Here is a 17,689-nt window from a genome sequence, read left to right on the forward strand (position 1 = left end):
TGCATCAGAGGGCATTATTAAGAAAGTGAAAATACAATCTATAGAACAGGAGAAAATATTTGGAAACCATATGTCTGAAAAGGGCTTACTATCCAGAATATATAAAGAACTCTGATAACTCAATGACAAACAGGCAACCCAATTTTTAAAAATGGGCCAAGGATTTGAATAGACATTTCTTCCAACATGACATCCAAATGGCCAATAAGTACATGAAAAGATGCTCAACACCATTAACCAGTAAAGAAAAGCAAATTAAAACTACAGTGAGGTACCACTTCACACCCACTAGAACGGATTATTAAATGAACTGAAAATAACAAGTGTTGGTGAGGATGAGAAGAAACAGGAATCTTCATATATTGTTGGTGGAAACATAAAATGGTGCAGGCATTGTGGAAATAAATTTGGCAGCTCCCCAGAAAGACAAACATAGAATTACCATATGACCCAGCAATTCCACTCCTAGGTATATACTGAAAGCAAATGAATGAAAGCAGGGACTCAGACAAATATTTGTTCCCAGTGTTCACTGCAGTATTATTCACAGCAGCCAAAAGTTGGAAGCAACCAAGTGTCCATCAACAGATGAATGGAAAAACAAAATGTGGCCTATCCATACAGTGGAATATCATTCAGCCATAAAAAGATGTGAAAGGCTGGTACGTGTTATAATGTGGATGAACCTTGAAGACTTCATATTGAGAAAAATAAGCCAGACACAAAAGAACAAAGTTTGTATGATCTCTCTTATATGAAATACTGAGAATCAGTAAATTCATAGAGGCAGAACACAGAAGAGTAGTTACCAGGGGTGGGGGCGGAAAGAATGGGAAGTTATTGCTAAATGAGTATGTCGGAAATAAAGCGGTACCTGTAAGGGAATAAACACTCTCTCGGTTCTGGAGGAGAAAAGAATTTATTTACGATCTTGCAAGATGGGGCGTCCAGCCAAACACACAGAAGGCTGGCGCGCCAGAGGAAGAGAATGGCAATCTTTAAATCTCCTACTCCTAATTCGCAAGTCCCTCCCCTGTTTCCCCATTGACTGGGTACTACAGAGGTTACAGCCTATCCGAGAACACTAACTAATTCATCTTTTGAGATTTTAATTTGTACAGCCAATCCCAGAGAGCCAACTAGCTCATTATTGAGATTTTGAACTGATTAGCCAATCCCCCCCCAAATTTTTATTTTTTTTTTGCTGTGAGTTCCCGCCTCTGATACTACCTCATATCTCTTTACATCAGGCAGATTCTCTCTTCTCTTTGTCTGGGGCTTGTTTAAACTGGTTTTGCCTCCATTTCCCTTATTCCATGCTGTCTCTATGTGAAAACGAAACTTATTCCTTTCTTACAAGTATGAGTTTGGGTTTGGGATGATGACAATAGTCTGGAAATAGACAGTGGTGAAAGTTACCCAGTATTGTCTATGTATTTAATGTCAAAGGATTGTCCCCTTCACTAAAATGGTAAAGTGATTTTTATGTTATGTATATTTCACCACAATTACAAATAAACTATTTTTTAAAAAAGACTGCAGCATCATCTCCTGCCCTAGTTTTTGGTTTGCTGGCCTGCCCTACAGATTTCAGCCTCATCGGCTCCCACAAAATCTTCAGTAAAATGCAGATGGATCTCCAACACTCAGGGCCATGGATATTCTCTCTAGGGGAGGAAGAAAGTGCTGAGTTCAGCTTCAAGGTTGGCCTGGAGCTTAAACTAGGGGGGCCCCCATGGACAGCAGGAGAGCTTCAATATTTATTTATGTCCCTCACTCCTTCTTTCCCTCCTAACCACAAGCCTCCCAAACTGGAGGTGCCAAGAGGCACTCCATCTTATTCATCTCCAAATTCACCTGCCTGGCACACACCTGGTCCAAAGCTGGCACTCAGAAAATGTCTGTGGAATGAGCGAATGAATGAATGTAAACAACCTGGGACCTCACGTTTAATCATTCAAACAGATTAGCAATGTAGCAAGGTGCCTGTGAGTCTAAATTTTAAAGTCAGACAAGAGCTACCTTCTCCTGGGTCCCACTTCTCGGTGCTTCTCCCTGAAGTCAGGTAGTTTATTGCTCTGTTTCCTCACCAAGAAAAACAGGGATGATACTAGCACTTACATCAAGCATTGTCAAGTTGTCCCAATGAAATAAAGCAAGTAAGACAGCTTAGCAAGGTGCCTGGAACACACTGCAATCCATCCCTACTGATAATATCAATCATTGAAGACTGCAAGTGGATCACAAACCCCACCTGGGCTTCTCACACAGTAAAGTGCACCCAAACCCCCGGGAGAGGGGAGGGTGGCGGGTAACACTGAAATGCAGATTCTGGCTCATAGGTCTGGGATGGGGCCTGGGACTCTGCATTCTAACAGCTGCCCATGCTGGTGCTGCTGGTTTGAGGGTCACTCTTGGGAGTGACAAGGTTTCCCACAACCGAGAAATCAAAATAGAGGACAAGACAATTTTCCACAGCTGAAAGCCATAGTCAAGGTGAATTTTTCACAAGGCAATTACATTGATTCAATCACATAAGGCAAAAGGAAAAGCCTTGGGAAATCAAAAGGGATCATAATTAAATGAAATTCATTTTGAATATTTCTTCTTAAAAAGTTATTTTCCATTTACCCACCTTTCTGGCATAGGCAGCCTCTTTACACAGCAGCCCCCAAATTTATTTGGGATGAAATGGAGCAAGTAGGTGAGTTATCAGCAGTTCTGACACGGGCATGTATCACCCAGCCTAGAGTCTACCCTCTGAGTCACCTAATACTGAGATGATTCCATCAATATGAAGTCCCACCAGAACTCAGAAGAGTCAACACTGTTATCAAGCAAGAAAGGCGCGGAGCCACTGGGAGAATAGGAGGCTAGGAAGGGAGATTCCAAGCTTCCCCAGCATTGTCATTTAGAGCAGTGGTGCTCAAATTTGGGAGCACCTGCAAAGCTTTAATTTAATTGGTAGAAGGTACAGCCCAGGTGCAGGGATTTTTTTAAGCTCCAACGTAATATTTTGGATACTTGAAATCCATCCGATCTAGAAAGCTGTTGCTACTGAGTGACCATTATCCCTCTGAGCCCTGAGTAGTTCATCTGTAAAATGGGAATAATAACCAGCTTCAGGAAAATGGTGAGCATTACAAGTAAAAAAAGTGAAAAGTGTCAAATCAGGAAATGGCAGTCATTCCTATGTGTTTTCTATTCAGAATGAGAAAGATCTCATCTTCTTTAACTTAAATTTTATTGAAGAGTCCAAGCCAATTTCTCAATTGCCAACTTTTGCAATTGCTTTCAAAAGACAAGCTTCCACTATCCCACTCAGCATATGAAGTGGGTGCTGTCTTTCTGGGAGCACCTTCTCTTCTTCTCCAGATCTGAGTTTTCTACTCTTCTGTCATCACAAGTTGAGAGTTTTGTAAGGACCCAGTCCCAGGCCAGGCACTGAGGGTACAGCCACAGCCCCATCCTTGTGGAGCGCACAGCCCTGTGTGCAGGTAAAGAGATTATCCTCAGGCAAGCCCTTTTCTGGATTCCCTTCAAGGCCAAAGTTTGCAGAGAAAGGAGCAGAAAGCCATGAGCAGACCGACCTCTTCACTGTGTCTCCTTGGCCCCATGGCTTAGCCTTGCTATGCCTCAGTATCCTCATCTGTAACATGAATGACTTTTGTGCTTGCCAGCCGTTCTGACTGCATAAACAGGCTAAGAAGGTAAGAAGGAACAGTTGTCTGAGCAGGTTTTAGATGGCCCAAGAATCCCTCCCAATCTCAACCACTTTCCCAGGGGGGAAGAGAGAAGGAAGCAAAGACCCAGAGCAAACACAACCAAATTGTTGTATGTGTTCTAAAGCTCAGCCAAAAACCCCTGAGTGGGCAAAACTCCGTTCCACAATACTCTGAAACAAGAGACGGCATGTCACTCTCATTTTTTTGAATCAAATGCTGACAACCAGACACAAACTGAGTCAAGACCTTCTATTGCAAATAACAAAAACCCACCTCAAACTAACTAAAGAAAAATAAGAAAAAAGAGAGAGAGAATTTATTCTGGCCTAGCTAAATCTAGGTACTCAAATGATGTCATCAGAAACCGTCCTCTCTCTGTCTCTCAGGACTAATTTCCTTCCCTTTGGCTTCTCTCTCAGACAAGCTCTTTTCACTCAGTGGACCCAATAGCACAGCAACTCCAGTGGAAAACCAGCTTCTCTTTCCTGGTAGTTCCCATACCAAGTCCCCCCAGTCCCCTGCCCCCCAGAAAAAAAAAAAAGAAACAAAAAAAAAACTTCAGGTCAACTATGCCAGTTTGTATGTATTGTGTCCCCCAGAAAAAGCCATGTTCTTTGGTGCAGTCTTGTGGGGGTAGACGTATTGGTGTTGATTAAGTTGGAAAGTTTGGACTGGGTTTGTTTCCATGGAGATGTGCTCCACCCAACTGTGGGTGAATACTCTGGTTGGATGGTTTCCATGGAGGTGTGGCCCCACCCATTCAGCATGGGCCTTGATGAGTTTACTAGAGCACTATATAAGCTCAGACAGAAGGAGCGAGCTTGCTACAGCCAAGAGGACACTTTGAAGAATGCACAGGAGCTGAGAAAGTAGCTGCAGCTTACAGAGACAGTCTGAAGACAGCCATTGGAAGCTGACACTGACATTTTTGAGACCACCATTTTGAAACACAACCTGGGAGCAAGTAGACACCAGCCATGTGCTTTCCCAGCTAACAGGTTTTCCAGATGCCAATGGCCTTTCTTCAGTGAGGTACCCTTTGTTGATGGACACTTTTTTTTTTAATTTATTTTTTTTTTTATAATTTTTTTTATTAAATTCAGTTTTATTGAAATACATTCACATACCATACAATCATCCATGATATACAATCCACTGTCCACAGTATGATAACATAGTTATGCGTTCATCACCACAATCTATCTCTGAACATTTTCCTTACATCAGAAAGAACCAGAACAAGAATAAAAAGTAAAAGTGAAAAAAGAACACCCAAATCATCCCCCATACCACCCCATTTGTCCTTTAGTTTTTATCCCCATTTTTCTACTCATCCATACACTAGATAAAGGGGATGTGATCCACAAGGTCTTCACAATCACACTGTCACCCCTTGTAATCTACATTATTATATAATTGTCTTCAGGAGTCCAGACTGCTGGGTTGGAGTTTGGTAGTTTCAGGTATTTACTTCTAGCTATTCCAATACATTAAAGCCTAAGAGGTGTTATCTATATAGTGCATAAGAATGTCCACCAGAGTGACCTCTCGACTCCATTTGGAATCTCTCAGCCACTGAAACTATTTCGTCTCATTTTGCATCCCCCTTTTGGTCAAGAAGATACTCTCAGTCCCACGATGCCGGGTCCACATTCATCCCCGGGAGTCATACTCTGCGTTGCCAGGGAGATTTACACCCCTGGGAGTCGGGTCCCACGTAGAGGGGAGGGCAGCGAGTTCACCTGTCGAGATGGCTCAGTTAGAGAGAGAGAGGGCCACATCTGAGCAACAAAGAGGTACTCAGGGGGAGACTCTTAGGCACCATTACATACAAGTTTAGACTCTCCTTTGTGGTAATGAGCTTCATAAGGGCAAGTCCCATGCTCGAGGGCTCAGCACATCAAACCGCCAGTCCCAATGTTTGTGACAGCAGTTGATGGACACTTTAAGGCCTTAAGACTGTAACTTTGTAACCAAATAAACCCCCTTTATAAAAGCCAATCCATTTCTGGCGTTTTGCATTCCAGCAGCATTAGCAAACTAGAACACCAACTATATAAAATCTCATGCCTATTCTGAACCAGTCCTCGTGGCCAGGGCATTAGCCCAAGCCTGGATATAAGCATCGCCCCCCTGAAGCTGGGGTGGAGTCATCAGCCATGCCCATGTGGACTGTGAGAGACGGAGGGGAGGTCCCACGAAAGGCAACTGGTTTGCTGTGACCGAGTAAGGGAGGCCCAGCCAGGCACTGTCCACTGCCCTCTCTCATTCTGCTGCCCTGCCCAAAACACCTTCAACATGGCTCTCCTGAGGGCATGATTTGGATAAGCCGCCCCTTCTTGCAGGATGAGGGAGTTCTTTGCTTCCCCTAAGATACACTTGATAATTTCTAGATGACTATGTTCAATACATCCACTTAAAAATACTGAAATTTCCTTAAAAGATTCTATGCAAAATCACAAAGGCACATGATAGAGAAGATACTTAGTTTTTTTAATTGGATGGTCCTACAAGTTTGATGTTCTAGTTTTTTCTTTTTAACATCCAAAAGCTTACATAGGTTAGTTTGAAAAATGGTTTTGTTTTTCATACTTAGTTTTGTACCATGTTTTACAATATCACTAGAGAAGTTTCAATTTTGCTGGGTCACTGTACTCCTTAGAACGAATGAAGTGGATGTGTGTTAAGAATCAGACAGAAAGATAAGAAATATAAGTAAACAGTATCTTATCTTTTAAAAGAATAGTATGAATAGTATAAAGTAAAAAGAGTCAACTATTTCCTCACAAATATTTCAATTTTGAAACTCTACCTCCTCCCCACCCCAACTCATAATAGGTAGACTATTATTAAAAATAACTGTTTTGTATACAAAATGTTCTAGCTGCATTATTCACAGTAGCCAAAAGGTGGAAACAACCTGAATGTCCATCAACCGATGAATGGATAAACAAAATGTGGTCTATCTGTACAATGGGATACTATTCAGCAATAAAAATGAAGTTCTAACACATGCTACAATATGGATGGAACTCAAAAACCTCTAAGTAAAAGAAGCTCTACACAAAAAAGTATATTTTATATGATCCTATTTATATGAAATGTCCAGAAAAGGCAAATATAATGAGGCAGAAGGTAGACGAGTAGTTGCCTGGGGCAGGGGAGAACACAGAGTCATTGTAAATGGCTTCTACTGGGGGGTGGAAGTGTTCTGAAACGGGACAGTGGTGATGGTTGCACAACTCAGTACATTTACTAAAAACTCATTGATTGCACACTTAAAATGCGTGGATTTTATGGTATGTAAATTATACCTCAATAAAGTTGTTTAAAAAAGGTCAATCTGATACTGCAAGGCTAAATATACAGTTACCAAACATCAATCCAGGCTAGTAGAATTACTTCAGCTAAACTCATTAAAATTAGTAAAGTCAGTAAAAAATAATAGACCAGGCTACGGAAAAGCAAAAATTCTGCAAAGACTGAATTTATCACTTTTTAATTGTTTGCATCATTTGGAAAAAAAGTCTAGGCCAGTGAAAGACTTGAAAATGTTCGGTAGATATTGATGCAAAATGTTAATAATAGGGAAGACTGTGTGTGTGTGAGGGTAAGGTATGTGGGAACTCTGTACTCTCCGCATGATTTTTCTGTAAACCTACAACTGCTCTAATAAACTCTTATTTAAATTCAGCCTGAAAAATTAAATAAATAAAGTGAGGTGGGGTTCATGCTGCCCCAGAGAGCAATGCTTTTATTCCAGTTAGAGAGGGAGAGTTCAGTCCTGCTTATACCCATCTGCAGGAACCAATTAAATGCAAGTTCTTTGAGACCAGGGGTGACTGCAGCCTGGAATCCCACTCCCCCAAAGCAGCCCTGACCCCCCAAGACATTGTGGGTCAGGCCCCTCCAGCTTACTCAACCTGCAAATTCCAAGGGCAAGAACATTCCAGGCTCAGCCTCCTTCTCTGCAACCTAAAACCACCACTTTGATCCCAGGTCTATGTCAGAGCCAGGGTCCCAGGGATTGCCAGATAAAATAGAGAACACCCACTTAAATGTCGATTGTCAGATAAATGACCTATAATCTTTTAGCATAAGTATATCCCAAATACTGCACAGGACATTCTTACACTAAACAGTTATTCATTGTTAATCTTAAATTCAGATTTCACTGGGCATCCTGTATTTTATCTGGCAACACTACAGGAGGGGAGCATGAGATAATTCGAATGAGATATATATTTTTTATTTGCTAAATCTGGTACCCCTACCCACACAGTATTTCCTGGGACTCTTTCTCTTTCTAGCCCCTGGGTCTTAGTGGGAGCTCCAACCCAATACACCTGGCAAATCTTCCTAACTTAAAATCCCAAGGAGAAGCAACTCTGTTATCAGCCTCTTCCTTTCTGGAAGATTTTTGTGCTTCCTATATGCTAGTTGGTTCTCCTTGCCCCAGCTCTGCATTCCAAAGGTAGGGGCAGCCTTGCTACATACAACGAAAACTCGGTTTTCACCTTTTCCCTTGAGCAAGGGATCTCTTACCTCACATTCATAGAACTAAGAGGAACTTCAAAGAACCAAGAGCACCTGTAAATTTTTATCTGTAGGGTAAATCACTGGTAGCTTCTCTTGCAAAAAAAAAAAAAAAAATTGGTTTTCTAAGGTGTTCTCGGCCTCTGCACACAGTGAGGGCTCGAGAAGTGCCTGTTGGACTGAGGGTTGACAATGTCTAGAGCAAATCCTCCATGCTGAGCTTTTTTCAGGCATTGCTTCTAATCTCAACAACAACCTGAAAAGTGGGTGTCAATCTCCCCATTTTACAGAGGAGAAAACCAAGGCCCAGAAAGACATGGAACTCCTGCAGCACTCGGTTTACCTCCACTCTACAGCTGTCCCAACCACGGGGAGGCAGGCGTGATTCTGACTGCTTTCTGTTCTGTGACGTCCCGGACCGTGGCATGAGTGATGGTCGTGACAACAACAAGAGACAGTTACTGAGGCGACTCTGCTCCAGGCAGCATCCCGAGAGCTCTGAAGATGTGAACGTATTTAACTCAGTGCTTATCTCATTCTTGTCACACCCCAGAAAGCAGAAACTGTTTATCAAACTCCTTTTACAGATAAGAAAACCAATGCACAGAGGGGCTACCATGCCAAGCCAGTGATGACACCACAGTCTAGGACTCACCCAATGATTCCTTGGGAACTGGTCCAGGAAGGACACGTCATCCACAGGAAAGAGCTCGGCTCCTGGAATCCAATCACGGGGCATGTGGACATCAACTTGGCACCATCTTGCTGGGTGACAAGTCACTCCACGCCTCGGAGCCTGCCTCCCTCTGTAAAAGAGAATTAGACCACATCACCATCGGACCGCCGTGAGGATTAAAACGAACAACCCACATCAAGAGTCTGGCACGTGGGGAGCTGCTCGGTGAACAGCAGCCACGATTAATAGACAGTGTTTCTACAAATAAAGAGTGAACCCAGCCTCTGGCTCTGGGCCCCATCACTGTAAAATCACAGGATGAATTACATGGACTCCACAGTCCATAATCCAAGGCCTGTGTTTAAACTATTAAACAGACCACATAGTCCACGAAGCGTGGGAAATACTGAACCAAACGACGCTAAACGAGTTGGACGTCTCGGAGCCTTCCGGAGGCCGGCGTGGATTGTGAACTGAGGGAGCTTCCCAAAGGGCATGGCCTCAGGACTCCCCGTCCCACCTGCCTCGCCCCATGTTTCACCTTCACCCCAGAACCGATTCTGAGAGGCTGCAGCTCTGGTCTGGCAAACTACTCCAGGATCAAAACCCAGCTTTGCCTTCCTGCCTGTGGATGGTTTCCCACCCTGGAATCCACTTTTTCACGGAGATCTTTGGGACCTAACACATTAACCCTGTGTTTTTCACACATTCAAGGCCACAGGATAAATTTGCTGCATCCTCTGGTAGCCTCAGTGTAACTGAAATATTGGGGGGTGGGGTCCGGGGACGGTGGGTTACTTTTGTATTGAAACAGCGAGATGCATTCTGGAGACACAAGCACAAGGCAGGTGAATGCTAACCATCAAGCCCAGTAACCCTGGAAATGCCGGGCTCCCGGGAGAAGCCCTGGGGGGCAGCTTTGGATCCTCTGCCTGTGGCTGCACTTGGGTGGCTCAGCTGAGAGGGAAACACAAGATGAAAGTTCTAGGGTGGTAGTTCCCTGGGGCTGCCAAAACAAAGCACCACAAGCCAGGCAGCTCGCCACCACAGAAACTATTCCCTCACAGTTCAGGAAGTTAGAAGTCTGACATCGCCCTGTTGGCAGGGCCGCGCCCCGCCCCAAAGCCTCGAGGGGAGAATCCCCCTTGCCCCTCCCAGCTCCTGAGGGCTCCCCACAATCCTTGGCTGGTGTCTGCTTCGTCGTCACATGGGCCTTATCCCTCCAGTGGGTCTTTCTGTGGGTTTGCCCTCTTCTTGTATGGACACCAGACACTGGATTTAGGGCCCAAACTACTCCAGATGACCTCCTCTTAATTTAACAAATTCCAACCTCCATGACCCCACTTCCAAACAAGGTCACATTCTGAAGTTCCAGGTGGACATGAATTTGGGGGGACGTGATCAACCTGCTACACTAGATGAGAGAAAGGTTGGTGGAGATGGGGGTGGGGGCGTGGGAAGAAAAGGCAGGAAGTTAAGGGAAGGACCCTGCCTGCCCCACGAGAGGAGCTGCTGCACTGAGGAGGAGCCAACCGTCACCCCAGCAGCCACGGTGCAGCGGGGACTCCTCCGTGCGGGGCCCTGAGGCAAGGCCATCCTCACAGATCCACGTGGGCCTGTACCGATGCCACTCGTGCCTCTATTTCGCTTCATGTTCACAACAGAGAGGGACGTCACCCCCATTTTCTTAATGCTGAAATTGAGGCTCAGAGAGGCAATTCACTTAGACAGGGTCACACAGCTAAAAAGTGGCAAAGCCAAAATGTGAACCCAGGTCTAAGCCAGAGGCCTGAGCTCCTTCTGCAATGGCACAATAAAGCAATTAATAGGACAGGGCTGGGAAAAGACATCTCAATCATTTCATCATAAGAATTTAAACTGTTAAAGGATTTGAGAGTTTAAACCAGTTAAAAAGGAGAAACTAGCATTAGTTGAAAAAGAGAGAGAAAATAACCCAACCTCAAAGTCTAAAATGTTTGCCTAATATTACCCAAGTGTGATTTTGATAACATGGACCCACCCCTTTTATGGAAATATCTAAACTCCTAAAGAGAAAAAGATCAAAATCTGTCTGGCTTTACATTTCCAGAACTGAGAAACGTTTACATGTTCAGGACATTAAAAAAAAAAAAAAAATTTAATTAAATGGGAAGAGAAGTGATTGCTACTGTCTGAAAAAATAAAATACTTAGTAATAACACATTCTCCTCTAAAACCAAAGGTCAGACTGTCCCAACCCAGTAAAATTGTCACTCTAGCCATTAGCCATTTAGACAAGAGAAGTTCAGTCTTCTGTGTTTCGATCGATTTCAAAAGTGCTCTGAGTTCCTAGGGCTTCCCGCTTCCAGGCAGGGATGAGCCCCCAGGGAACAAATGCAGGGGACAGAGTCAAATCCCTGGGTCACGCGAATCCATTCAGAGCAGAGACGCTAAACCTGAGACACTCTGTCCCCTGGAGCCTGCGGCTTCTTCCCCTTGTCAGGTGTCCAAAGATGCCTCACTGGTGTAAACTTCCAGACCCGCGAGGGGTAACGCCACCCTCTGAAGGCTCACAGTCGCGTCTGGGAAGCTCCTTGGGATTCCTCACCCTTTTCCTTAGCAGATGCCCATTTGTGTGCTTTTCTCCCTGAAAGCCTTTACTGAAATCCTGAATTCCTTAGAGGCAAGGATTCTTCTGCCTGGGTTTATCCACAAGCAAAACCAGCAGGAATGAGGGAAAATAAGACACAGAACTAGGAAACAGGAGACTAGATCTGGCAGTAGCAGGCTGGGTGACCTTGGGCAGGTGACCAGCCTTCTCCAGGTCTCAGTTTCCCTGTCTGTAAAGGGAAAAGGTCAAACTTGATCATCAGTTTCCAAACTGATCTCTCAGGCACTCCAGGGACCACAGAGGTGAGATCACCTGAGCCCCAAACCTACGTGGATTCTGTGTTTTACCTGCTGTAAAATATCCAACGCCTACACAGCCCTCACTGAGCCCCCCTCACTCTTCCGGGAAGTTTGCATTTAATCCTCACAGCGATCATCAGTGTGTCCGTTTGACAGATGAGGAAATTCAGGACAGAGAGGTTATTTAACCCATGAGTGAGGGAGCAGCCAGGATAAAAACCAGTTGTCCTAGCTCTAAATCTTGCTTCTTAACCACTCTGCTACTCATGAAATGTCAGATCTCATTTCAAGAAAAGTTTCTAGCACCTTTAAAAAAAATTCTTTTAAACGACTGGGCTACCAGAACCCCATTTTTCACCCATCAGATTGGCTGAAATTGAAAAGGTTAAGAATAGCAAAATATGTGGGAAACAGGATCTTGGAGCCCTCCTGCTGGCGGAGTGTGAACCAGCGAAGGACAGTTTGTCTCTATCTGTTAAAATTTAAGTGTGGCCATTCTGATATCTGCACCAGAGAAATACTTACTCATGTGCACAAAGAGGCACGTATGAGAAAACTCGTTCTAGCAATGCTCACAGAGTGCAATTTGGAAGCCCCCTGAATAGGAACCATGAGGTGAATGTTTGAGTAAGCCGCAGCATCAGTGCACAATGTGACAGAACTCCAAGCCTGGTGATGAAAAACAAGGTCCATAGGAGTGTCACACTTATGTCAATAACACACAGACATAAAGAAAAGCTAAATTCTTCCATCTAATATTTATGAAAATTTGCATAAAAAGGTCTAGAAATATATATATTATGCTAATTAGAGTAATTACCCCTGGGCTGATCAAAGAGGGCTTTTGCTTTCTCCATATTGTCTGAATCTCATAGGATATTTGTGTATTACTTCTGTGATGACTAAAATTTTAATTAAAACACCAAGCCAGATGATTTCCAAGGCAGTTCCCAGCCCTAGCGTCCCCAGTGTATACATGATGAGCTAATCGCCTCAGTGGTCCTCACTGCCTAACTCCAAGGTGGGTACCAGGATAGCTGCCCAAAGCAGGCAAAACGCCACCGCAGTTAAGGGACTTGTCTGCAGTCAAGCAGCATATTAAAGACAGATCCTGCACAACTCCAGTTAGTGGGTGCAGGATGCTGCAGAGCAAACTGGGAGTGCGCAGGGTTGGTTTCCCTATACAGGGATGGGTGCCTGACATGGAATCTGGGTTTATCTGAAAGAGCTAAGACAGATCACCCGGTATCTGCTCAGATGAAGGATCATCAGGTGTGACCTGGTTGAGAGCCCAGACTAAGGAGAATAAGAGATGTCATCTCACACAGAGTGAGAATGCAGAACAAAAGGGCACTGGATCGCTAAAATTAATGTTGAACTGAGAAAACTTCACCAGGAACCAGAACAATGTAGACTTTCTCCCAAATTCTCTGCTAAGTATTTAGGGGTCCCCTTAAGGCAGAATAGGCTGAGGCTTTGCTTTTGCTCCCATCAGAAGACAGGCTAGCTACTTGAGCATAACTCTACTAATTCCCCTTATCATTGTCGAGTGCCTTTTATGGCCCAGATAGAGACAGATTTCCATCCTGGAAGCCATCAGACATCTTGGTATCCAAGGAGGCCAATTCCCTGCTTATGCTAAACCAGCTGATGAAACATGGGCAGTTGTGTTCTCTGTCACCTGAAATGTCTCTTAAATGAAGGCAAAGGAATAAAGGAGGTAGAAGGCCACAGGGAAGAAAAGGGAGCAGTAGACAACAGCGGACTAGAGATGTCAACTCAGCTTGGGGCACTGGAAGGCAGATTAGTAAGTAATCGTTAACTTAGTAGGGTGGAGAGAACTGAAACCTGAGTGCCTGCCGAGAAGGAAGCCAATGAGAAGAGAGAGGTTCTACAGCCCAGAGCTGGGGAGCCCAGGAATTGTGGACCTGAAGGTGGAGTGAGGACGAGGCTTAAAGGGTTGTTGCCTGAAAGTCCGTGCAAGGTTCAATCAGAGAGCCCCAATATTCTCCCCCACCCCCAGCCCCCAGCCCCCTGCAAACCTGGCAAGAGATGGAGCTTTTCTCTGTGGGCAAGTGGAACCACAGAGGCCCTTGACTGCAGGACGGCAGGCACCACGAATGGCAGGAGCGCTGTATGGAAAAGAGGGGATCGAAGTAATTGTCTGTCTACTGCAAAATGACTCCACTTCAGCCCAGAATTCCAGCAGATGGGTGCATACCCCCTCAGAGAGGAAAACACAGGAATCCATGCTGAGGAAACTGAACAGCACAAGAAAAAAGACCCACTCTTACATCCGTGGATCTCCCCAATTAAATGCAATGAGCATACCCTTTAATGAGGGACTCCATTATCTACAGTCTGCCAACCTCGACAGAATGTCAGATTAGCCAAGAGACTCCTGAGGTAGGATGGAAGCTTCTAAAATGAAAGGCGCACCCAAAATGAACAAAAGGGAAAAATGAACAAAGTGGAAACAAAGACAATACAAGGAACAGAAGAAAAAAAATTTTTAAACCTGTAAGTATTATTCTCAGGAAACCTCTGGCTTCTGATAATGATGGAATTTATAACAATTATAAACTGTGGACAAAATATTTTTTTAAAATAGTAACTATTTGAAGGCACTGGAAAGCCACCAAGTGCAGCCAGAAACTGAAAAGATTGGATCCTTGAAAGAAAGATTCGAATATACCTGGCTTTCCTCCTAAGGACACTTCTGAATTCATGCAGTACCTAAGAGATAGAGCTCAGGCAAAAGTGTCAGTCTTACTGGGCTGAGGAGTAAGAGGTCAGTGTTTGGGTGTCCCCAAAATTGCAGAGGGAAATTCTATAAAAGAAGGCTCTACAGAGGGAGAAACCCCCAACTCTGCATATAACCACTGCCCCCCCTCCACACTGCATTGGCTAACCTTGATCTGAGTATACTTGTAATGAGATTCCAAGGAGCCCAACAGAAATAAGCAGGTGAAAGACTGAAAAAGCTAAGCAGAGCTTTCAACAACTACCTTCTGTTAGGTAGAGAGAGAATTTGGAGTAAAGTTCTGCCCAAATTAGAGGCAGTTGATAAACCAGTTGTATTTTCCATTATAACCCTAGAAGTGTCACATCTGAAGAATCTGAACCACATTTCAGCTGTGAGGCCTGCATTCTATGAATAAAGGAAAAACTAAAAAAGGTTTGCCCTAACAAAGTTTAAAACTAACCCTCCACTGAATTAATGTAGTCTAATTGCCTATTAGAACAAATCTGAATACTCTTCAGAGGAAGATAACAGAATACAGTCTTTAAAACACATCATCCACATGTTCAGTATACAATCAAAAATTACTAGAATTTAAGCATTAAAATGTGACCCATAATCAAGAGAATAAACAGTCAATAAAAATATTCACAGAGTCAGGGAAAATTGCATCCTCAATTTAATGGAGGAGACCCTATAAAAGGCATATCTAAATAATAAGAAAGTGTTCCTATTTATGTTACTGTGATATTGTTTTGTTTTCTAAAGCTCTTCTTTATTAGAGATACATACAGCAGCATTTACAAATGAATTGATATGAATGCTGGGATTTGCTATAAAATACTCCACAGGGAGTTATATATGGATATTGTTGTTAATTATTAATACTGAGTGATGGGCACTTGAGAATTTCTTAACACTGTACTCTCTACTTTTGGTTTTTTTATATTTGCCGTAATACAAATTACAATAGAAGATATATAGAGAGAGCTTTCTTAAATTTGAAATATCATAGAAGAAATAAAATTCATTATAAGGGTTGAAGGTTAAAGTTGGGGACTTCCCTAGAACGTATAGCAAAAAGTCAACTGGAAGGAAAAATGAAGACTAAATATGAAAGAATTAGAGGATTAAAAAAATCTACAGAGCCAGATATTTGACTAATAAGAGGTCCAGGGAGAAATAACAGAAAAAATTGAAGAGGAAATTATCCAATAAATAAGACAAGAAAAATGTTCCAGAACTGCCCTTGAATCTTGGCTAGTCTTGTGACTCGATTTAACTAGTCGAATGTGGAAGAAGTTATGCTGTGGCAGTTCTGGTCTTAAGACTTAAGAAGACCTTGCAGCTTCTGCTTTTGTGCTCTTAGGAATCCAAATGCCATGAAAGAAGCCTGACTACCCTGCTAGAGAGACGCACCAGGGCAACACACATGCAAGAAGGAAGCCATTATGGACATTCCAGCCCAATCAACCCTGGAACTGACTCCAGCTCCAGCTTCCATCTAACAGCAACTCCATGGGAGACCCAAGTAAGAGAAGCAGAAAAATCACCCAAGTGAGTCCAGCCAACCCAAAGAATTGTGAGATGTGATATTAAATTGTTGTTTTCACCCACTAATAGAGTGGCTTGTTTAGTACCTGCAGTGAAATGCTTCTATATCAAAGCCTAAAACAGGTGGTACTAAGTTTGCAACCAGGTGGCAGCTGAAGGCTAGAAAGGCTTCAAGAAGACCATAAACAGAAGCTGGAAGAACTGTGAAGAAATCATTGTTGGAAACTGAAGAAAAGATAAGCCATGATTTATAGTGGAAGAAAGTTTAGCAACATCATCACCTATAATAAATCGGAAGACACAAAACATACCTAAGGACCGCCTTTTGTCTGGATTAGTTGTAGGCAAACATGGGCCCCACTATGAGCATATACACAGGGCAGGCTGTGCAGTGGACTTCAGGGGGACTCCTGTGCAGGGTTCAGGGAGTGATAGGCCTAGCCCTACAGAAAAAACCATGACCCTTGTGAGGTCAGAATCAAGAGTCTGTCCGGAGAGGAGAACCCACAGCAGGACTTCAGCACCCAGCCTAGGTCCCAGGAAGTATCTCAAGGTTTGGAGGCCTGACTATGTCCTTTACCCCTGCACCCAGAGAAAGAAAGACTTCAATGATATAATGGTATCTCCACCTCCCAGAAGCATAAGAGACTATGTAGTGATAGAGGGTTTGACCCAAAAGTTAGATGAGCCAGCTCAACTTCCTCTAGACTCTGCCCTTTCCCAAGAAGACATTGAAAGGAGCAAGGATCAGGCATCAGTGACATTCCCAATGTGACTGTGGATTTCACGCTGGAAGCAGCTCAAAGGGCCCTCTGCAGAGATGTGATGCTGACAACCTATGGAACCTGGTCTCCATGGGGTGAAGGACAGCAGACCAGATGTGAGCTTTAAGTTGGAACAAAGACAAAAGCCATGCACAGAGGAGGGGGAAGCGCCCAGCAGGTTCCTTGTCAAAGCTCAGGAGAGAGAGGATCTTTGCATTTGAGATTCCTGTAATAACTGAGGAGGAACCTGAAATTAAGGAGGCAACCCCATGGCACAGCATCTTTCGAAGATGTGTTTATTCATTACATAAAGTGGAAAGATTTGCAAAAAACAGTTTATTATTTCTATTTTTAGAAAAGAAAAAATTGTTAAGATGATGACCTGATAAATTGGCAATAGGAAAACAAACAAGCCCTTCACATAAGTATCATCCACCCATGAGAATACCCACACTAAGGGGATCCACAATGAAAGTAATAATGTTGGAAAACAATTTGATTTAACATCCAAACTTATTTCTCCAGGAATAAAACCCCATAGGTGTGGCTCACCTGGAACAAATTTGAAACATAATTTGGACTGAGTTAATCATGACAGAAATTGTAGAAGGATGAAATCATCTGACTGTCATAGAGACGGAAAATGATTCTGCCATATGTCATCCAATACCAGAGTAAAACCCTGTGGGTGTAATCACTGTGTGAAAGACTTCAGTCAGAAGTCAACTTCATCATGCACATTAGAATCCATAGTGGAGACAACTCTGAAAGTAACGACTATGAGAAAATAATCAATGATAGC

Source organism: Choloepus didactylus, chromosome 19, assembly GCF_015220235.1.
Source record: "Choloepus didactylus isolate mChoDid1 chromosome 19, mChoDid1.pri, whole genome shotgun sequence".
Taxonomy (NCBI): Eukaryota; Metazoa; Chordata; class Mammalia; order Pilosa; family Megalonychidae; genus Choloepus; species Choloepus didactylus.